The sequence below is a fragment of the Sciurus vulgaris genome, assembly GCF_902686455.1.
Source record: "Sciurus vulgaris genome assembly, chromosome: 3".
NCBI lineage: Eukaryota > Metazoa > Chordata > Mammalia > Rodentia > Sciuridae > Sciurus > Sciurus vulgaris.
Genome location: NC_136463.1, coordinates 175998410 through 176022657, shown reverse-complemented (window position 1 = coordinate 176022657; position 24248 = coordinate 175998410). Strand labels below are relative to the sequence as shown.

Here is a 24248-nt window from a genome sequence, read left to right as displayed (position 1 = left end):
TTATTCTAAAGTTTACATTGAATTACAAGACCTTCTAAGGAAATAGGAAAAAAAAGGGGTAAAATCAGATACTACCAGGATCTCTGAGACTACTATCTTCACATTTACTGATAAAAAATAATATATGATGTCAGGACCATAATATTTTTGTTCTCGAGGAAGTTATTATCTAATAGTACATCACCATTTTTTTTAGGGTTTACAGATAACTTACTGTACTAGAAAGTCAGAATCACTGAGACAAACTCTACAAAAGTCCAGTGGTGTATTTGTGTTAACTTTGGCAGCATTTTGAAATTTTCAAATTCCCAGCTAAGAACATGTAACCTGGTCTTCTTGCATGTTGTTTACTAACATATTGCACTTTCTTCTTGAAGACCCTTAACTTCATTGTTGAATTTATTTCCTAGTACCTGATAGTTTTGTTCCAAGTCAGAAATTTTTAAATCCATTTTCTTTTCCAACAATTAATTGATGAGATTTTTTTAAAAGCTATTGATTTCTAATAAGAATAACCAGTTATTAAATTCTTATCCTAATACTTACTTTATTTTCAGATATGTAAGATCTCATCTGTAATTAAATTTTCTTCTTTTCTACTAAGTGTATTGTTTCTTCAATTTTGTCTTACTCTGTTATCTTATATCCCTAAAACAATGTTGAATAATAATGTTAGTATTGCATTTCCTATCTTCATCTTTGTTTTACGGGGAAAACTATTACCTTGCTGCTTTATGAAACACAAGTGTTGCATGCTGGTGTCTGATGTCTGAAATGTGTTTTAGGAAGCGTCCTTCTTAGTTCTTTTGAGTATTCATAAAGACTTGCCACACTCTTGTCACACGCACGTTTGGTCGATTAAGAGGAGAGCTTTTCTGCTTTAAGTTAGTACTACAATAGAACTTATGAGTTTTTCTCTGCATTATTATTTGCATTTCTAGTATAAACTTTTTTTGTTCAAGTTGTATTATTAACCTATAATGCTGTTGCATTCAAATTGCTACTATTTTATTTCAAATTTTTGCATTTATATTCAGGAGTGACACTTGGTTCTAGCTTGTTTTTTTTTTTTTTTTTTGAGAGATATTAGCTTTAAAAAATAATTAGGGACACACTAACATTTTTCTGTATTATGGAATAGAAGAGCAAATGCCACAAAACACTATCTAGAAGATTAAAGTGCATATTTAATAGAAGACTCAAGTGTTATTTAATAGATGGTAAAGAAGGCCCTGCAAAGCCTTTGAGGAAAAGTGAACAACTCAACAAATCCCACTCTATATCCATTTGGAAGAAAATTAAGTTAGGTATGTATCTCATGTGACATAAAAAATAAACCCTTGATGAATAAAAGTATCTACATTTTAAAAGTGAAAGTTATATAAATGTAGGGAAATATTTTTAAGTGGAAAGTTAGGGGAAATAAACAGATTTAACAAATGAAAATTTTAAATTTTCATATGATGAATGTTATTATAAAGTCAGAAAGAATATTTAATTGAAGAAAATATAACCCATGACATCTTTTGTGTAACACACTGAATATTCAAAACTCTATAAGCTAATATAAAGACAGATAACTCAAGTATATATGATCAAAAATTATGGACAGGAAGTTCAAAACAAAAAAAATGCAATTGGCATGGCCAAAAGGCACACAGTAGTAAAAATACAAATAAAACAAAAATTACATGTAATATCTGAAAGGAGAAAAATTTTAAGATGAATATAATTTAGTGGTGGTGGGAATATAGTGAAAGAAATGCTCTCACACGGTTTTCAAAATAGGTCTATAACTCTTGAGATAAAGTTTACAAATATCCTTTCAGTAGCACATATAAATGTACACATGCATATTATTAAAAAAACAGACTTGTGTACTGCCACTTTGGGCAATTTGGAATGCCAGTGAATAGGGGTGGGATTGAAAAATTGTTACACATCTGTATTTGGTAACAATATATAGCCAATAGAAAGTATATATACATATATGTACACACACATACATATGTATGTGTATACATATGTTCATATGCATATACATGTATGTGTGAACATATGTATACACGTGTATCTGAATATATACTAAATACCTTAATTTGGATGTCCATGATCTATTGTCAATATAAAAAAATGAGTCACAGAATGCATAGTATGATATTAAAGTTATTAAATGTGTAGTATGATATTAAAGTTATTAACCTATAAGCATATATGCAAATATGTTTATATAAGCCTAGAAAAAGGGAAAAATGTACACGCACATCAAACTCATGCATTGGATACTCACAGGTTTGGGATGATAAGGGGAAGGGGAGAGATTGATTTATAGTCTATATAATTCTATCTTGTGGTATTAAAAATGAGTGAATTTTGTAATAATAATGTTTTGGAAAAATTTTTTTAGAATAGACTTCAAATGTTGCCAGAATTGAAATCAAGCCAAATCTATTTCCCAAACTTGTCTCTAAAAATTAAAATCCAATAATTCTTTATGTCATTAGTCCTCAAGGAGACTACTTCAGATCCATTTCTTTCATTGTTTTAGTTTGATAATAAAAATGTCGTATGGAATCATTAAATCTCATGTACACTTTGCTTTGATTCTACTTGCTGGTCTTGTTTGACAGGCATAGAAATCAGTTAATTCATCCAATCGTCAATTCCCGATCATTTTTAACGTAACTGCTATGGACTTATAAGTGTTTCCATAACTTCAGAGACTTGTCAGTTCATGGTGCTTTCACCTTTTTGTGGGTGAATGGGGTACTTGTGTCTTTCCAGTTTTGCAGTCATTTCCTTTTGGTTGTGAAAGATGCTCTCACATGAACCAGGGCTCTTAGCTCTTTGCTGTGGGTCTCCAGTGCAGGAGGCTTTGGATTGGTTGCTGGCCTCATTCCTCCTCCTCAGGTCATTGGTAAGCATCCATCTGAGGTAGGGCCAGTCAGCGCCAACCTTAATCCTAGAACCAACTCAAAACCCCCACCAGCAATCTCTGGAGGCAACCATGGGTTCCAGTTTAACTACTTTCCAGGGGAAAGGACTGCCTGAAATCTGGACCCATCCACAGGATTATTCTAGGGTTCTTAGAGGCATTTACTTTAGTATGTTTCCAAAACTTCTGCTCCATATATTCACGTGTCCATAAGGACCCCCTTGAGAACTCCACCTTCAGCTGAGAACAGGTTGACCACAGTATTTGCTATTCTCGTTATCTCCTGGAGAGAATTTTCTTACCTTAATTTTTGTTCCTTAATTTCCTTTCAACTCCTTGCAGCCTCCTTTCTCACTTCCACCCACAGCTTCTCACTTCTCCTAAGAAGTGCTCCAAAGAGAACTCTTACCCCAGACCCCCAGGATCTTCCAAACTCATCGGTTGCAAAGTTCAGGTCAGAACAGTTGGCTTTCTTCCGCAACACAAACAAACCTTAGTGTTCTGATCTCAATCGTATGGATCTGCGGCAGATAAAAAGGAGGAGGAAGTCTGAGAAGAAACTCTTGTGTTCCCTGCTAATTTTTTCTGTGTCAACTATCAATGAAAATGCCTCAAAAACTCTCGTGCTTTTGCTTGGTTTCAAGGATGGAGACGAAGTGTGATCTGAGCTTTATAGGATGGGGAAGAAAAGCCCTAATTACGAGTATCCCTCCATGGTAATATGGAATATCAGTTGTCAGGCCTAAAGATAAGAGATTAAAAAGAAAGTGATCACCAGACGATTGGTTTAAGGTGGAGAATTGGTTTAAGGGTGAGAAATGGTTTAAGATGGAGAATTACGCTGTCAGAAAGTCTTGACCCCCATTGCTAATGACAGAAAACCTTATGGACTACTTGTTTTGTGCCAGATATGCTTCTAAGCCATTTACATGCAGTATTTACAAACAAATATGGCATTATTATTGTCATCGCCTTTTAATGAAGAGAAACTGTGACATAGCAAAGTGAAGAAATTTGTCTAGCCAAGACCAAATAGCTGGGAATAGACAGATCTGTATCTGGGACACAGACCACGTAGTCCAAGGCCTGAGTCTTGACCACAGTGCTAACTACCAATACGGTGCTCTGCATTAATGATCCTCTGGAAGGAACCCCTCTCTCAGCCTTTGCCCTAATGACAGCACCATGATTTTTGCCAGGTGATTCTGAAGCACATTGTCAGTGGACTACAGCCCAAGAACATTGGCTGAATTTTTAAAACCATATTAAGCAAGGATAGAAATGAATTCATAAACTTTTGTAAGGTTTTTGTGGAAACACGTGTTTGCTTTACCACGCTGCTGTACTAAGTGACCTTTCTATGCAACCCTGTGCTAAATTGCCGAGCAGCTCCCTACAAGGTGGCAAGGACAAATTTCATAGTTGCTAGGCAGCAAATTGGCAAGAACCTAGTTTAAACACATCGAGCTCAATAAAAATTTTGAGTTCTCTCTCATATCATTACTTTGACAATTCTCAGCCTCTTGTGAAAGGCAGTAGACATTCTTTTCTCTTTTTGATCTTGAATGACTTCATATATTTAATGGCCGTTAAATAAGATGAAGTTTCTCTTTTTTCTGTTTTATCTGTTACTACCCCTCCCTGCCTACTAAGGGGAAGGTTAAGTATTTCCCAAACAAAAGCCCAGGCAAATTTCACATCCTCCAAAGCACTTCACAGCTCTGTTAACATCAAGCCATAGTTGAGCAGCCTGTACATACAGAAGTATTTTCGAGCACTGCAATGAGGGTATCACTAGCTCATGGTACAGCCTATAAACAGGCTGTAAGTGGTTAGCTAACTTGCCCAGTTTACAAGGAGCCCAGATTAAATCTGCTGTTTCTGACCCCACACGCGGTGTTCTCACCCACATTATTGTCTCTGATCCTTTAATAAACTATTCAAAACCATGTGCTTGATAGCCTGGCTTGGTGAAAGCAGTTCCACTTTCTGACTCAGTCTCTCCATGTTTATATTGGACAATTCATAATTCTAATGTTACGATTCTCAAAACAGCAACAGTGAGAGAAACTTAGAAAATGGACAACTTGGGCATACTGTCCTTATCCAATCCTCCTAAGTGACTTAACATCAACAACTATAACCATTTAAAGAATGAAATCAAAAACTTCCGGGATTAGATAAAACCAACCCCCACTGGGGGAAAGGGCAATTAAAGGAATCTATAAATAGGATGCAGACTTCCTGAGCAAAACTTGAACAGCAGAGTTTCCATTTTTAATGCACACAGAAGCATAATATAAAGCTGGAAGCTCAGCCCACCAATAAAAACTAAGCCCTTGCGTTAGTCTCTTAACAAAAGAAGATGAGGGAGCAGAGACTTGAGAGATACAGGGCTCAAGAGGAAACAGCAGCCCAGGGACCACTACAGCTGAGTGGCTGAGAAATTCCCACGAAGCACTAAGGTAGCAAGTTGCCCCAACAACAAAGCCCTCTCCATTTAATGGAAGCCAGGGCTTCTGCAGGAGGATAACCATGGAGTGAGCAGGTAGTAATGAATCCAAGAATTCAAGCCTCACTTTGGTCATGGTATAGAACACTTGGGAACTGATGAGGCACAGAACAACCTGAAAAATGGAGGCAAATTCCTGTATCTCTGCCTGTGTCTGTGTCTGTGTCTGTGTACGCGCATGTGTGTGCACGCACACACACACAATGATTATGTACACACACTGATTTTACACACACACACACACACACACACACACACGATTATGTCCTATTTCTGTTCAGACTCCTAGATTACTGTGACAAGGAAAAGTTCAAATTATAACTAGGAGCTCCAAACCAAAGCTTCTGTAGAATCAGGGCAGCAGGGCACTTCACAGAGGGAACAGGCTCTGCAGAAAGGCAGATCTACAGGAGTCTCAGCCTCTCTCTCTCTCTCTCTCTCTCTCTCTCTCTCTCTCTCTCTCTCTCTCTCTCTCTCTCTCTCTCTCTCTCTCTCTCTCTCTCTCTCTTTCTCTGTCTCTCTCTCTCTTCTTCCCTCCCTCCCTCCCTCTCATTCTCAGCAACTAATTAGCAAATATCCATTTTGAGGCTGTTTTAGAAGGGGAGATGATATGAAACATTTCCCACATTTATTTGACCACAGAGAGAAAGACTGTCTGTTTTTCCCCAATGCTTCAGAAACACTGTGGAGAAATGCTGATATAAATCTGATCCACGAAGCTCGTCAGGAAGTAGGGGCATAATACAGTTCAAATAACATAGAATCAGCAATTAGTTAAACCTCTGCAGGTATATCTTTGGAACAGATGCTGATGAAGAAAAATGGGGTATTAAGTCCCCCGAGAGATCCAATAAATTGCTTGTTTCTTTTGGTGGCTAAACAAAATCTTATTGTTAATGTCAGTGATGTCTGTCTTTGTCCATGGAGGTCTTGCAATACGGGGACAAAATTCCAGACAAACCTCAGCAATGTTTGCTTTGTGGACTTTTATACCTAATTATAAGAATAAAAAAACTTTGATTTTAAAGTTTGAAGTAAATAATAATGATCATAAATGTCAGGGTAACACTTCCTTAGCCCCTACATCTCTCAATCCTCTACCTAGCTGTTCCATTACTCTTTCCCTTGTGCTAGGGGTAAATGTAGGTTCAGTGACATAAGCAAGTTGCCCTTTTAGGTATATAAGAATCTGCTATTTCCAATGCACTTGGGTAGAGTTAATTAGCCTATCTTACAAAGGGTTGAATTCTTTACACAGAAGTCCCCCTCCCACTGACTCACTGCCACTGTGGGTCAAATACGAGAAGTTTAAGCATATGCAGTAAAGGGCGTCAACCACCAGATGAAAGATTGGCAGGGCTCCTTACTCAACATTTCTCACCTCCTAAGCAGGTGATACCAGGGTACATGGCACCATCCTGCCCTTGAGGGGCACACTGCCAGGGACCAGATTTTCACAACACAGTCTGACAAATGCCCCCAGTATTAGTAAGGTAAAGAACAAAGTCAGCTTCACCTACTGGGAAAAAAGTAACTAAAAGCAGACCAAAGTGTGGAATGGTTGACTTCAGGGGTGAAGAAGCCCAAAACGCTGGACGGTTAGGGGATTATTAATAGCCAGCCAGGTGATTACGAAGAACTGCACTAACAAATGGCAGGTGATTTTGGTGACAGTGAAGAGTCACTGAGGAGATGGAACTGGAAATTTTGGGGACTGAAAAAGAAAGTTTAAGAGAGAAATGTACTGACAATGACTCCTACACTTTCGGCTTGGAGGTAAGCTAGATGGTTGTGCCATTGATAGAATTAAGGTGTCTGGGGCTGGGATGTGGCTCCGTGGTAGAGTGCTTGACTGGCATGTGTGAGATTCTGGGTTTGATCCTCAGCACTACACAAAAATACATAAAATAAAATAAAGGTCTACAAAAATAAGGTGTCCAGAAAAGGGCCATTTTTTAATCTTTAAATTATGTACCAAAATATGATTTAACTTACTGAAAAACAAAATTTTACGCACAAGAAAAAACAAGATGAAATGAGTGATCAGATATTGAAAATGAATGATTTGTCTCTTCCTCTTTCACCATTTGAGTTCATGCAAAAGCGTTCGACTAGATTAGGGGGAAAATGTGAATATTCAAAGAAGAAGCCACAAGTGACTTCATGGGAGTGAAGGAGATGTGAATCGCTGGAGTCCTAGACAGAGGGAAGAAAGTGACAGGGGAGGGGAGCTGGCCACCATTTAAAACAAATTCAGTGCTTCTCATTTTTGTTACCTGAAAAAAAAAAAAAAAAAACTGTATTTACCTAGAATGAAATTTATCTTGTCTCAAGGAAACTCAGGGTATTTCTTTTCTTACTTACATTGGTAAAATAATTTTATATGCTTCATTTTGAATTTTGGACTGCATATTATGTACACTGATAATGAAACTGTTCTTTCAATCAAAATGCCTTTGGTGTAGTTTATACAGATTTTTGGATCTCTTATGTAAAATAATGTACAAAGATACCTCTAAAGAATAACATCTTTTAATAGATGCTTCGAGGGGGTGGGATGCATGTATAAATATAAATGAAGTAAAAATGAACACTGTTTCCTAATTCTCAAACACTGGTTAGCAAATGAATGATTCCAATGCCGTCATGTTAGACTGGAGCTCAGAAAGCCTGACATCTCTCCTTCTACAACTGACTTCCATGATTTGAAACCAGGGCCACATGAACAACAGAGAATGTGGACAAAAATGAAAGTGTAAAAAGTTTCCAAAATTTAAAAAGAAGCCACATCCTTTCTTAATAAAAATAGTGTCAATAAAAATATTTTAGTTTTTGTGAGTTTTTTTTTTTTTTAAAGAATAAGAACTCACTCATGAAGGTCATGTTGAACATTAAGCACCTTTTCATTTTATGTGTACTTATTTTTGATCCATTATTTCTAATAATTTTGTCTTTTTTATATGTTCTTTTTAGTTATATATGACAGTAGAGTATATTTTGATATATTTATACAAATATGGAATGTATCTTATTATAATTAGGATCCCAGTCTTGGTGTTGTACATAATGTGAAGATTAACTGTGGTGAATTCACATATTTGTACATAGGAAAGTTATGTCAGATTCTTTCCATTGTCTTTCCTGTTCCCGTCCCCTCTGCTTTCCTTTCATTCCCTTTTATCACTGAACTTCTATTCTTCCTTTCCTCCCCTCGTTGTGTGTTAGCATCCATATATCAGAAAGAGCATTCAACCTTTGGTTTGGGGGGGATTAGCTTATTTCACTTAGCATGATAGTCTCCAGATCCATCCATTTACCAGCAAATATCAGAAACTCATTCTTTTTATGGCAGAGTAATATTCCATTGTGTAAATATACCACATTCTCTATATCCACTCATCTGTTGAAGGACACCTAGATTGGTTCCACAGTTTATCTATTGTGAATTGAGCTGCTATGAACACTGATGTGGCTGCACCACTGTACTATGCTGATTTAAACTCCTTTGGATATATACCGAGGAGTGGTATATCTGAGTCAAATGGTGGTTCCATTTCTAGTTTTTGTGGAATCTCCATACTGCTTTCCTGAGTGGTTGCACCAATTTGCAGTCCCACCAGAAACATATGAGTGTACCTTTTACCCACATCCTTTCCAACGTTTTTTGTTACGTGTATTCTTGATCGTTGCCACTCTGAGTGGAGTGAGATGGAATCTCAGTGTAGTTTTAATTTGCATTTTTCTAATTGTTAGAGATGTTGAACATTTTTTATGTGTTTATTGACCATTCGTGTTTCTTCTTCTGTGAAGTATCTGTTCAATTCCTTTGCCCCTTTATTGATCAGGTTATCTGGTTTTTTAGTGTTAAGATTTTTTTTTTTTTTTTTTAGTTCTTTATATATCCTGGAGATTAATGCTCTATCTGCATGCAGGTGGCAAAGATTTTCTCCCATTCTGTAGACACTCTATTCACATTCTTGATTATTTCCTTTGCTGTGAAGAAACTTTTTAGTTTGATATCATCCCATTTACTGATTTTTGTTTTTAATTCTTACACTTTAGGAGTCTTTTTGAAGAATCTGGTTCCTAATCCAAAATGATGGCGTACTGAGCCCACATTTTCTTTTAGTAGGTGCAGGGCCTAGGCTTTGATCCACTTCGAGTTGAGTTTTGTGCATATTAAGAGATAGGAGCTAAATTTCATTCTACTACATATAGATTTCCAGTTTTCCCAGCACCATTAAAAGGCTGTCTTGTCTCCAATGTATGTTTATGGCACCTTTGTTCAGTATGAGATAACTGTATTTATGTGGGTTTGTCTCTGTGTCTTCTATTTCATTGGGCTCCGTGTCTTTTTTGGTGCCAATACCATGCTATTTTTGTTACTCTAGCTCTGTAGCATAATTTAAAGTCTGGTATTGTGATGCCTTCTGCTTCACTTTTCTCACTAAGGATTGCTTTGGCTCTTTTGGGCCTCTTATTTTTCCAAATGAATTTCATGATTTCTTTTTATATTTCTATAAAGAATATCATTGAATTCTAAACGGAGAAAAACTGAAAGCATTCCCTCTAAAAACTGGAACAAAACAGGGATACCCTTTTTCATCATTTCTATTCAACTACATAGTTGAATAGTCCTTGAATCTCTGGATAGACCAATTAGGCAAAACAAAGAAATTAAAGGAATACAAATAGGAAAACAAGAGCTCAAGCTATCCCTACTTGCCAATGACATGATTCTATATTTAGAAGACCCAAAAATCTCCACCAGAAAACTTCTAGAATTCATTAATGAATTCAGCAAAATAGCAGGATATAAAATTGATACCCATAAATCAATTACATTCCTGTACCCCAATGATGAATCAACTAAAAGAGAAATTAAGGAAACTATCCTGTTCACAATACCCTCAAAAAATATAAATAAAATACTTGGGAGCCAATCTAACAAAATAGGTGAAATACCCCTACAATGAAAATATGGAACACTAAAGAAAGAAATTGAAGAAGACCTTAGAAGATGGAAAGATCTCCCATGTTCTTAGAGAGGCAGAATTAATATTGTCAAAATGTCCAGGGCTGGGGAGATAGCTCAGTCGATAGAGTGCTTGCCTTGCAAGCACAACGCCCTGGGTTTGATCCCCAGCACCAAAAAAAAAAAAAAAAAATGTCCATACTACCAAAAGTGTTATACATATTTAATGCAATCCCTATTAAATTTTCATTTTGTATATACTTTAAAAAGATAAATGTACAAGTAAAGCCATGTTTATCTCATGACCTTAAAAACTTAATGGAAAAATCACAATATCAGAATCTGTGTTTTTCCACATCTGGCCCAGTCTTCTGGTGATAACTGTATTCCTGTCATGGTCTGAATGAAGTAGATTTTTTTTACATTAAATGTTTAATACTCAAGGTAGTCAACATTAAAAAAAAAAAAAAAGATTAAGGTAGCTTTGAATGCATTTTTCTGGTGGCATTAGGATGAAATATACCTGGAAATACACCGTTGGAAACAAAGTGGTAATGTATGGCACATTAACAACCCTGGCGAAATTCATTTTCTATTCACCAAAATCCCTAGAATAATAGTCTTGTTTCCAAATATGAAAAGCCATTCCAATTCTAAATTAGCCCCTTCTCCACAATAAAAATCATCTAAAATGTTTGGCAGTGGGTGAACACAGATGTAAAAGTCAGAGACCTTGGAGTTTAAGAATAAAACACAACCCATTTTAAATTTCAACTGAAAATTTCAATTACACTGAATTGTAACCCAGGTTTTATGTCTTACTGATTAGATCATAATATTGCCAAGGATTTTTAGTACCATCCACTATTGGTGTCCTGAGTAATCACTGGTGGGATTCAACTAGAAATTAGAGTATATGTTCCTGGGTCCTGCACAGGTGTGGTCGATGAAAGGCTAATTTATGCAGTTACCTTAGCAGAACACATTTTTAAAAGAGAAAACAAATATTTTGGTTCACTTTCAACAAAGATCCTGAGTGACACCTTACCCTACCCTGAAGTTCAAAGCAATTAGGAAGTTTTGTTGTTGTTGTTGTTGTTGTTTTTATTGTGGGGGGAGATCGTACTGGGAATTGAACTCAGGGGCACTTGACCACTGAGCCACATCCCAGTCCTATTTTGTATTGGATTTACAGACAGGGTCTTACTGAGTTACTTAGCACCTGGCTTTTGCTGAGACTGGCTTTGAACTCACAATCCTCCTGCCTCAGTCCCCCAAGCAACTGGGATTACAGGCATGTGCCACCGCGCCTGGCACAAAGCAACAAAAAGGTTTAAAATGCTTTTCTCTTATGGCAGGCACCTGATATGACAATTCTGGTTGACATTGTTCATGCATACTTATGGACATATGCTATTTTGTAAATCAGAATCAAAACCCATTGAGAAGATTGTACCATGATATCTGAAGCTGAATCATGTTTGCAATTATTCATGTTGTCCAAACTTGTTATTTTTTCTCTTCTGACAAGAGCATAGAATAAGTTTTAAGAACTCACTTTTTCCAACCTGTTTTTATGATGTAGAAATTATTGCATTTTACAGGATCTGATCCAATTAAAGGGAAAAATGTTTTCTGTGCTTTTGTCCTTTTCTCTACAATGTTCATGTAGTGGGTGGCCACATGTCCTGGTTTGCAGAAACCACCTCTTGTACTAACTGTTGGAATGGACAGTAGTGTTTGTGTCCCCTCTGAAATGTCTCAGGGTGGTCAAAAAATTATTCAGCTGTCCTTCAATGCACAATTTGCCTAAATTCACTTAATTTCATGGTGCTTCATTTTCAGCATTTTTATACAATAGCCATAATTACTTCTAAACTTCATAAAGAATGGTGTGAGTATGAAAATTATCACCATTATTTTACAAATACAGAATTAATCCCAGTGGGGACAAAGGGCCAAAATGGACACCTTTTGTGGTTGCATTAATCTTTCTAGCAAGAAACTAGTATATAATTAAATAAACCTCTACAGCCAGAAAAAAAAAAAATTTGCATCTAAAAAGCCATCTGTTACCTGCTTATTACTCTACAGCCAGACTCTAATAATCAGCCTCTGTAAGAGAAGGACACATTGTTTTGCCAACCCCAAATTGCTATTTGAGGGATAGAACATGGTTTGAATTGATTCTCATGGTTCTCAGAAGAGAAAAGGAGAAAAATGAAATATTTTCCTTACAGTACTTTAAGGCACATTTTATGATTGTCTGCTCTTTTCTAAAATATTTAGATTTTCAGAACTGTCAAAGTATCATGTTTAGTCATTTCTAAAGGACATAAAGTGTTCGTTCATTCAACAAATATAAATAGAATGTTCAGTAGAAACAGCCCCTTGCTGGAGTGTGCATGTTCTTTTAAAAGGCTGGCCTATGTGAATCACTGGGATCCAGGTGTGAAGCCAGGCTCCAGGGCTCTTGGTTCATGGTCAGACCCTGTAACGAGGACCAGCCACCTTATTGCTCTTGGGGAAGGATAGAGTCCACCTGAGACACAGCCGACTCCTTCAGAGTCACCCATGCTACTCCTTACAATGCAGATTTTCCCCACCAGCCTGAGATTTTGGTTCCCTGGATCTCAGGTGGCACCCAGGAACCTGAATTTTTTATTAGTGCTTTGTAGCTGTGCATGACATTGGGGTTTAGTATGACATAATTTTACAAGCATGAAATATAATTTGCTTCAATGCAGTCCCCAGTACTTCCCCTTTCCCTGCCCTGAACTGTTCCCTTTCCTGTATTCTACTAATCTTTTCTTGATTTACTTATAGTTTTCATAAATTAGTACATTATGGATACACATAAAGGTGAAATTCACTGTGGAAAAGTTTGGTCAGGTTCATTCACTAGTCCTCCCTGTTCTTGACCCTCCTGCCTCCCCTCAACACCCTTCCTCTACTCCACTGATCTATTTTCATGGGATTCACCCCTCATTTCCCCCCCTCATATTGTTCTAGCTTCTGCATATGAGAGAAAACATTTGACCCTTGACTTTCTGGGTCTGGCTTATTTCACTAGCATAATGAGGAACCTGAATTTTAATGACCAGCCTCAGAGGATTCATGGCCAGTAGGACACATTATCCTCATGGCATGTACGCCTTTGGCCATGTTGGCACTGGCCCTCATTTTCTGGCTAAACATCTAGAGGCACAATAACAGTGAAATGCACGTCAGAGAGAGATCACTGTTCGGAAAAATCAAACAGCTCAGCGAGCTGTTGCTCAGAATTGACAGTATTTGAAGTGGAAGTATACTGTGACCATCTCCATCTGAAAGGGATCCGGTGTGAAACACATGCTGTGGGCTAGGAAGTCAGTAAGAGAAAACTGGGGCCATTGACTGACTTAACAAGCAGAGTGACTGAATTTGCAGCAGATCATTTCAGCTTAGTCTCTGGACAAAAAGGAGCTGTAGTCATAATTATAGTAGTTTTTAATGATCTTCTTAGAGTGACTATGTGGGCTGGCACAAAGAATAGAGAATAATTTTCTATGCATAACATTTCCAAAATGCCATAACTCTGCAGGAAAAAATGGTTATGTTTGTGAAACGCACTGGCTTTCTCAGAAGCAGAGAAATCACAGATTTAGAAGGGTTCTTAAAAGTCATCCAGTCCAACCCTGAATCTTACCTACCCACCACCAGATACATGAAATGTAGCAAATAAATTCAGAAGTAATTTGATTAAAATGAGTTTTTGATAATGAAACCTAATGTATTTCTCCAAAATCCTACTTTCATAAGTTAAGGAAAACAAGTTGTTATTAGCAATTGTTGTAAATGTGATTTATGGATGGAATCAAACTTGCTGGGAAAGTCGATGTTTAAAGCAAGTATTTATTGAGTGCTTGCTGTACGCTAGGTTCTTTACAGGAATTATCTATTTGAGCCTAGTGAAGCTAGTATTAGTTAGACAGTTGAGGAAATTAGAAGTACTAAGTTATTCAGTTGAGATGCCATAGCTAACAAGCAGCAGAACCAAAATTCAAAACCAGATCTGACTCACAACCATAAACAAAAGCACCATCAAACATACATACAGAATGATGGTCCAGATGTATTTTTAAAAATATATAAGCCAGTGATTGTGGCACACGCCTGTAATCCCAGCAACTTGACAGACTGAGACAGAAGTATCACAAGGTCAAGGCCAGCCTGGGCAACTTAGTGAGATCTTGTCTCAAAAATAGAAAGGACTGGGAATATGGCTCAATGGTAAAGTTACCCATGGGTTCAATCCCCAGTGACAAGGGGGGAAAAAAGGCTTGCAATCATCAAACAATTCACAAATCAGCTGAATAGACTTTTAGAGTCAGGCAAATCCAGATTGAAATCCTCCTTCTACCACGTGTGGAATGTAGGTCAGAAGCTGAACATCCCTTGCTTCTGTGATCTTTAATGGGAACAATGTAATCTCATCAAGTGCTTTTTATGATGTATAAAGTACCTAGTAGTATGATATCTGACAAATATACACAATGGGAGGGATGGAAGGGAGGAAGGAAGGAAGGAAGGAAGGAAGGAAGGAAGGAAGGAAGGAAGGAAGGAAGGAAGGGAGGGAGGGAGGGAGGGAGGGAGGGAGGGAAGGAAGGACGAAAGGAAGGAAGGAAGGGAGGGAAGGAAGGAAGGGAGGGAGGGAAGGAAGAGGGATAGTTCTTTACTAATATAAGAAAGTGCCATATTCGTTTTTGTTCAGCAAATCTGAGGATTAACATATCCAGATTCACTTAAGCCTATGACCTATTGTGAATGGCATGAATAATGCACATGAGTATACACACTTACCATGGTTAAGCAGAGGCCTACCCATAGCAGGAATAGGCAATGAGTGAATCGTGATTTACTGCATCTGTGTTCCACTAAAAACTGCAGATCAGGGATTTTGCAGACAGAAATTATGTGCCAGTAACCTCGAATTCCATTCAGTATTCTAAATGCTCAATGGCTAAATCTGAGATCCAAATAAATAAAATGATTTTACCAAGATCACACTAGTCCTGGAACAAGAATAAAGCTTTGTAACTTCTGGGTCATGTTCCATCCACATGCATTTAGCTCATAAAGCATCTATACTGATTTGGCAGGGGTTTTCTTTAATATATATATTTTTTTTAGTTGTAGGTGGACACACTACCTTTTTCAGTCTTATTTTTATGCGGTGCTGAGGATCAAACCCAGGGCCCTAGGAGGGCTAGGCATGCACTCTACCACTGAGCCACAACCCCAGTCCCTGCAGGAGTTCTTTAATAGAAGAATCTTAGACTACTTTAAGCAACATATCCCAAGAAAATTTTCCAAACTGGGTGATACTGGGGAAGGTCGAGAAGGCTATATGCAAAAGATCTAATCTGAGGTGGGTTTTTGTTGTTGGTATTGATTCTCTTACAGTGGTACAGGACTTGAAGTAGTCATTAAAAAAACCAAAAGGCTCTTTGTCTTGTCTTTAAGTCTTTGCTCAGACATCACATTTTCTGTAAGACCTACCCTAACCATTCTATTTAAATCAGCCCCCTTGCCCCAAATCTCCCACCCCTCTTCCCTTGCTGTATTTTCCCCAAGAGGCTATAATTTTCTGAACCGTGGCACAGTTCGCTAGTGTTTGCTGAATTCTGTAGGGCGTGGATGTTTGTCTCCTGTTCCCATTGAATTCCCATCACTCAGAACAACTCTAGGTACATGACGAGGGCTCCGTAATGCTCATGGAACAAATGAATAGATGAGTAACCTCAAGACAAGGAGACTAGGTTAGTGAATGAGGGTGTGAACTTTATACTCTACTGATTCAAAGAAAAATTTAGGAAGCAAATGTAAAGCTCTCGAGAATATGCTAAGTGACCGAAAAACAATATTCACAGAGACATATACACTTAAAGGTAACTAGGTAAAACGATGCACCAGAAAAAAGATCATAAAATGTTGCCAAAAGGGAATGGGCTTCATGCTTTTTGTTTTCCATTTTAAAATGTATTTCATTTCATTTGAACAAGGTGAAGAGAAATAACAGTAGGGGAGGGATGAGAACTATGGTCAGGGAAGTTCAAGCTCCCTTGCTTGGGCCCCTCTGCTCCTTGTCTGAATTCTGGACACCTTTGCCTAAAATGAAGATACAACATTTTAGCCAAGGAGCTGAGGAAGGCACAGTTTTCCTATTTCCAGAAACATGTGCTTTGCAGGATGGGCAAGTTAATACATGCGATTTTCTCTAAGGACCCTGCTTGGCTCACGTCCCCCGTCTTTGTAGACCCTGGATTTCCTCCCCCCCCCCCCCCACCCCGCATGCTCATGTGTCTTGTTGCTGTATTTTTATCGGGGGGAGAGGAGGAAGTGTTCTTGTTCTTTTTTCATTTGTTCATTTATTTATTTAATTTTTGAAACTGATCAATGACAATATCCTGATCAGAGCGTGATGCTAGGTGCGGCTGTGCCCTGTGATGTGAGTCAGGCAGACACGGCTTCCTCCTCCAACGTTTATCATTTATGCTGACAGCAGGCAGGATCCTTTCTACCAGCTTTTTGAAATACACAGCCCATCATCTCTGCGATCACCCCACGGAGTAGTGCACCCCGGAATGCCTGGCTCACATCTGTCCCCACCAGTGTCCCCTGCTCTCCCTCCCCTCCCTGGCCTCTGGTAACCACCATCGTCCTCCCCACCTCCATGAGACCCACTTGTGTTCAAAGCCTCCACTTGTCCCGTACTCATGCCACTTTCCTCCTACGCTTACCTTTGTCCTCAGTCCCCAGTTTGTGCGTGGGCACGTCCCTAGACAAGAAAAGCTGTGGTGTGGAGAGAATTCAAGGGCAGAAAAATCAAGGCCTCCTAACACCGTCCTCTTCCTGCCTTTTCCGGGCATCTGGAGCTGCATGCCGGGGAACCCGTACTGCCTACCACTGTCTGCCACCGTCCACAGTCCCAGAGGGCCATTCCTCCCCTCCTCTTGACTCTGCGAAGGCGGTGTGCATGACAGAGACCATCCTAGGGCGTCATTCCTCAGAGCGCAAAGAATTTGTTGTCTTCCACTAGGGCAAGATTGCCTTATGTCCTCATGGAGAGCCATTTAACCCCCAGAATCATGTGATGTTAGAATTGAAAGGAGTCTTAAAAGCCATTTGGTGAAATCTCCATTATAAATCCCTGGTCCTTACAGCAATAAAATATTTGCTATCCATAAGTACCACCAAATCAGCCAGTGTGTACCACCCTAGGATGGTTACTTTGTGCTATTGGCTTGGGTTTTGAAACAGTGTTCAGTTATCTTTTATTCACATCTGCTATAAAATCTGTGAATCATCATGGACAAGGCTGTGGCTCAGAAGGCAAGAGGGCAACTGGAAAATTCATTTCAGGTTGACACAGGGCACTGATGCAAAAAAGGAAAAGATCAGTTACTGAAGCAAGAACAAGAAGAAATCAGGCTATGACAGAAGAACAGCACATCAATAGCAACATCCGTCACTACGGAGAACCGGTAGATAGTGGCAGGGTTGCCAAGGAAGTCGGGAGAATGATGCTCCAGTGTTAGCAACGTATCCGGAGTGAGTCAATGGTGATTGCATTAGGGTTTCCCTGATGGAGTAAAATAGAATAAATATGTTAAATGATTCCTCTTCCATGTGTCTGAAAAAGGATAAATTTCCACTTCATTGGAAAATGTAAAGTGATTATAGAGAGCAAGCCCCTTATCTACCTTTAAAAGGCCAAAGATTTATACAATCTGAAGAGAAACCAGTGTTCTTTACCTACCTTAAAATCACTAGCAGCCACCATAATGCCACCTGGGGATTAGAACTGTCTTGATGGTCCATTGTGCCAAACAGCTGATTTTTTTTAATGCTAATTTTTATAATTGTCTTTTTCTCCCTTTCAGGCTTGTAAATTTTATAGCTCCCAGTGGTATGTGGTAAATTACAAATATGAACAATATTCTGGAGACATTCGACAACTACCCAGGTAAGAGCTTGTTATAAAGACTGATAAAAGGAAATTTCCACAGGGGTGACATCATCTAGTTTTACCTCTTTAAAAATTTGCTTGGTCCTCTGCAAAGGGACTGCAGGGGAGGCAGCAGAAGAGACAGAGGCTAGTTATTTTGGAATTATTTTACTCTGGAGAACAAAGCAATGTTCCTCCAAAACAGTGAATCTTTTTTCCCAACACTGGACATTGACTTCTACCAAATTTCTAGATGTTCTTCTGGACTCAGTCCTTCCCGATGGGTAACTCTGGGGGCTCCCTGTTGGGAAGGTCCTGCCACACCCTGGGCCTTCCTGAGTAATTATGACATTCAAAACCTCTGAGTATTAGTCACATGCTTTTTGTAAATACCATTGAAAAGCAAAGCAACTTTTGACACCAAGACTTCCTCTTTCTGAGAATAGTTCTGAGAAGTGGTTACAACTTGGAAAGTATGTCCAACCAATTGGAAGACAGTGCATCAAGTGAGAGGAGCTATCATAGCACATTGAGCTCCCTCTCAAGTGAAAGGCTTCCCACTGTCACTTCCCTGGCTTTCTTCCCAAATCCCATTTATCTCTTCTTACATTCACCATGTAATAAAGAAAAGGAGGAGGTAAAATAATTCGCACATACAGTAGTCTTCCTCTACTGAAATCACAGAGAAAGCTTGTCCAGTAGGAGCAGGTCCAGACCATCCTGGTGAGCTGGGATTCTCATAGAGCATGCAGATTCTTCTCATGAAAAGAAATGAGAAAGTAACCAAAATGTTCTTGAGAATTTCCCTTACTTTGCTGAAGGAAGTGGAAGTCGATACCAAGAAGGGGAAGAATAAGGTTGCCACAAGTAAGACATGTTAATTAACTATATATATTCAAAATGAAAATAAAAGGTTCTGGAATACAGTCCTGTAGCATACACCTGATAATAATGAAGACCATAACACTGAACAGTAGAATTATATTTTTACCTGATTTCACAAAGCTAAACACTCCTTCCTAAAGACTGTACTTATTTAGGTCAGTGGAAACAGATTAATTTACTTGTGCTTTCCGAGGCTGTTAGAGGTAAATCATTTTCATACCTCCTGGATTAGAATTTTCATATGTCTGCTACTAATTTAAATTGATAATTTCTTTTTATGGGTTGCTGAGGCTGCAAAATACAAATGTGCAATCATTAAAAAGTGAAAAAAGAGGTGGATGTACTTTAAATTTTAAAATGTATTATTTTTGTCTTTTAAGAACCCTACTTCTTCAAAAAAAATGTTCATAAGACGATACTGGAACGATACATTATTTCTAGCTAAAAGCAAAACATAAACCACAAAAGGTAAAATGTAAACATAAATAAAAATTAGCACTGAACTTGGAGTTCCCAGGCGATCAGAGCAGCATAAATACCTGTGTCACTAGGTAAAGTACAGAGATCTATGACACAATAATTTTTTTTTCCACAGTTGATTTGATAGAAATAAGAAAATTTTCTAAACTTATATTTTTTGACTGAAGGACCAACAAAGTGTGGCCAGTTTAGCTGGGCTGAATTAGGACAGAATGATTTTGTAAAGAACAAAAGAATATTTCTCGAGTGCCTACAGAAAGTGAGTTAGAATATGCTAGACGCCAGAAGTCTGTTATCTCATTTAATAACCACAGGCTAGAAACTGTCATCCCCATTTTATAGAGGAAACTCAGGCACTGAGAGATGCCACCCTTCTTACAGGGGTGAGAGAGGAAATTTGAGTGAAAAACTGAGAAATGAGACTGCCACTAAATTATAACTCAGTTGGAACCAACTCAGAGGGTAAGATCCCTGATTGGCCTTGATTCTAGATCCCAAAGGCTCTTAAGAGATCACAGAATGCTCTTGGGGCTGGGGGAATTTAAAGTCAAGATCCTGAGGTGCTAACTTTCCCGTGATCTTTAAAACACACAGCAGTGATTGCACAGTAGCCCCCAGACTGACGGAGAGGGATGGCTGGTTGCCCTCAAGCCTCAAGGTGGTGTGAACACTGTCTGCCACCCAGGTCCGGAGCTGTGCCCTGCGCAGCTGACCGCACCTGCTCCCGCTGTCCTTGCTCCCCATGTCCAGACCACAGCCTTCCGCTCCTCGGTGCTCGGAGCTTGGTCCTTCTCAGGACCCGCCTGCTTCCCTCTGCTGGAATGATGCTTCCCTAGAACGGCTCACAACCGGCTGCTTCTCATGCTCAACCTGCGGGACACCTCCCAGGAGAGGCCCCAGTTCCGCCCTCACTAATCTTGATCTCTTCCACTTCTACCCAATCAATCACTCTCTCCTCTCTGATTCTTTTTCTTTTTTTCCGTTATTTATTTTAAGTCGACAGATAGCATCGTGCATTTTTGTCCACAGACACTGGACTGGTCAAATCCGGCTAATTAAAAAATCCCCTGGTGTTGTCATGGCTGTTTCAGTGAGAACACTGCACATCTCTCCTGCCTTTCCAAGAACGGGATGTGTGATCATTGACTGTGGTCACCCTGCTGTGCAATGGATCTCTTGAAACTCTTTGATTTTTCTAACAACCATTTTCACTCAGGGAAATTGTGCTTACTTATATCTAATTTATTCAGGACTCCCTCCTCCCCTGGAGCTTCTTCGGTTTAGGGACTTGTTTTCTAATATGTGACTGGCATTCTTGTGGTTCTTCTAGTTACCAGGTACTAACTAGATCTGGCAAACTTAGAATTGGGACAAGCTGGCACTCCAAGGACATACCCTTGTACATCAACCCTAACTTGAACTCACTGGCATATATTTTTTTTTTAAATAAAAAATGAGGTCATCATGGACACAAAGAGGGGCCACTGGAGTTGGTTGTTCACTCTTGACCTCCTTCATATTGTCTCTTATCTTCTGAGTTACTTTTGAACAGTTAAAGTGAAGCTAAAGGGAATGCTTAAAGCAAATTTTATTTTATAAAAGAGTGTGTAGATGTAAATTGTAGCATCACATAAGTGAGACTATCTAAGCAATAAATGTAACTTTTAGGAAATTCTTGAAAATATTTTTCGACATTTGCATGAAGTTTTGACTATTGGCAGTATAAAAAGGAGAGACTGTTCAGAAGATGTCCTTTTTGGTCACTCTATCATTCTGTCGACACTTTAAAAGTGTCATGCAAATTTTCAAACATAGGAAAATTTGAAAGGTGTGTGCAAAGAAGAACCCTATTCTCACCATTGAGAATGTCTTTTAAATTTTGTTATCTTTCATAACATTACTTATCTGTCCATTCATCCATCCATCCATCCGTCTCTCTAGCTGCCCAGCAATTCCACCTTCTTTTTTGATCATTTTAGATTTTAAAAATCAGCACAGTGCCTCTCTAAGCACTTTAGAATGTGTATCATCAGGTAGAGATTCAGTGTGTGCAGTTTATTGTGGGGGTTTTCAAGTAAAATTGACATCTGAGGAAACGTGCAAATTTTAAGTGAGCCATTTCACATCTTTTGACCAACAGTTCGCCTGCAACTTACACCTCTTTTGAGACACAGATTCCCATCACCCCCAGGGAATTAGCCATGCCTCTTCCTGCTCAGTACTCTCCTCTACCCTAGAGAGACAACCAGTACCAAGACCATGACACTAGAATAATGCCACGTATATTCTTGTGCTTCTGGTTTCTTTTACTCAGCACAGTGCCCTTGAGTGATGTCCCTATTGTCACACGCATATGTAGCTCCTTTTCCTTTCTGAGAAACTCTCTTCGTCTGGATCCACTGCGACTCGTATAGTCATTCTCTGTTGATGGGCACTTCTTTATTGTTTTGTCCTGTGTTACTCACAAGCACTTTGGGTGCATAGGTTTTTGTGAATCTTTGCCACACGTTATAGAGTATCCCCACTGTCATTTCCACTTCTCAAGTGGGAGATCTGTGCATACCCCTCAAGAGTACTGAGCCTTATCCATTGATGTTCACAAAAACCTTACTTTGTTCTCTTGTCCTTCACTCGTTTGAAAAGCTGTTCCTTCTCTTCCTTGTTCATAAGTGTGTAGTAGAAATCGACACTAATGAGACATTGAACAATCCAGCAGTCCATAGTTATCAAGAACAAACACCCACAAAATCTTTCTTGTGTGAGAAAGGGAAGGAAGGACACGCCATGCTGGCCAGGAGGGCAGAATAAGAAGTTCAGAAATGAACAGCTTCATGTTGTGTCTAAGGCAGATGGATGGCAAACAGCCAGTGTTGACATCCCACATTCGAGTTTGTCTCTGCTGCTACCTCCTCAGCTCTCCCTCCTCGTTCCTCTGCTGTGCACTGGGGATGTGCCCTCAGTCCTCCCTTTAAGATTGGGCCACCATTTTCAGAATCCTGGACTGCTGGTGTTTCATCCTCTGCAGAAGAAATTCTGCAGGTCCTTCCTCTGAAATCAACTGTTTGAACCTGCCCTGAACTGCAGGTGACATGTCATCACTCACAGGAGGGGGAGAGAAGGAAAGGTTGTATTTAAGGGCTTTGTCAATCAAACGGAGAGGTGAAAGGAGCTGTTCTTCACTCAAGGAGTGTCAGATGATATTAAGGAGAAAGGGACTATTTTTGATAGAGTGGGAAGAATTTCCCAGTGTCCAGAAATAACACTGTAGAACTTCTACTTGCTCTGCCTTCTCAGAAAGCTGAGCCTGATAAAAAGGGATGGAACAAGTTAACATCACACAGGTACCCCAGATCCTTTTGGGGGGAAAATGTCTTCACTGATGCTTAACGTGCTTATTAAACATGGTGCAAACTTATATTTTCTAAACACAGGACTGAGTTCAGAGATAAATATCCTAATCCCATCTCTTCCACTGTGTGTTTTATATAAATAACTGTTACAGTCTTTATTTTTATCCCTAAGATTAATCAAGACTATAGAACCTAGCATCAGCACAAATGTCTAATTGCACACAAATGTAATTTACTAAAAAAGCAGTAGTCTGTTTAATGCACATTTAAACTCCAGTATATATTTGGGAACATCTTTGGACTTGTAAATAAATCATGGTTGAGGAAGATCATATTATGCATTAATGCCTTTGAAATGCCCATACATGTCTTCTCTATCTATTAAAAATATTTATTGAATGCCAGACCTTGAAGTGGGGCTGACCATGAAGTACACATTTCCCACCACGCTTCTTTCAAGCCCTTTACTGTTAAATAAAACTGTTGCCATTTGCAACTACTTATCTGTAGGTCTTGGGGTTTTATCCAGATCACAGCTAAAACCAAATAGGATGGAAATCAGAAATAGGACTGATGCAACACTCCAGACACCAACCTTAGCACTCAATCTTCTCCTCAGAAGAGCTTTACTGCTCTTATTGTCTGAGTTGCCAATAAACCTCATTAATATGAATTTATCAGGTAAAGTCACAATAGTAAAATACTTTTAAGACTCCATTTAACATGTCACAGGTACTTTTTTTAGATTTTGATCACCAAAAATACATTCTACAGCTATTAAAAAAATCACCAAAATACCTACCACCCAATAGAGTGTGAAATTATATCATTTCAGATTATTTTGCTTCTGATATTCTTGCTCACCTTGCCTTTTCATTGATTAAACCAGCAAATGGGTTTTGAGCATCTAGAGCAATAGGAAAGAACCCAGCTGAGGAAGATGTGGGTGGGCATTCATTAGAGTTCCTGCCTTTAAGAAACATATAATCTGATGAAGGCTTAGGACAGGGCGCAGCTAACAGGCGCAGGTGAGCATGGTTGAGAGACTAATGCACAGTGTCCACAGGAAGAGAGCCCTAATTATGCAGAGTCCAGGATGGCTTCATGGAAATGATCTTAGG

The 24248-nt window shown here is 38.8% G+C and overlaps 1 protein-coding gene across 1 annotated transcript in view; it reads left to right on the top strand.

The window, feature by feature from the left end:
- LOC306657530 (dedicator of cytokinesis protein 10-like) overlaps positions 1 to 24248 on the top strand; it is a 134430-nt gene that overhangs the window by 12711 nt on the left and 97471 nt on the right. Inside the window, 1 exon segment of the mRNA XM_079133631.1 lies at positions 18348 to 18430. The gene's annotated coding sequence lies outside the window, so the exon portion shown is untranslated.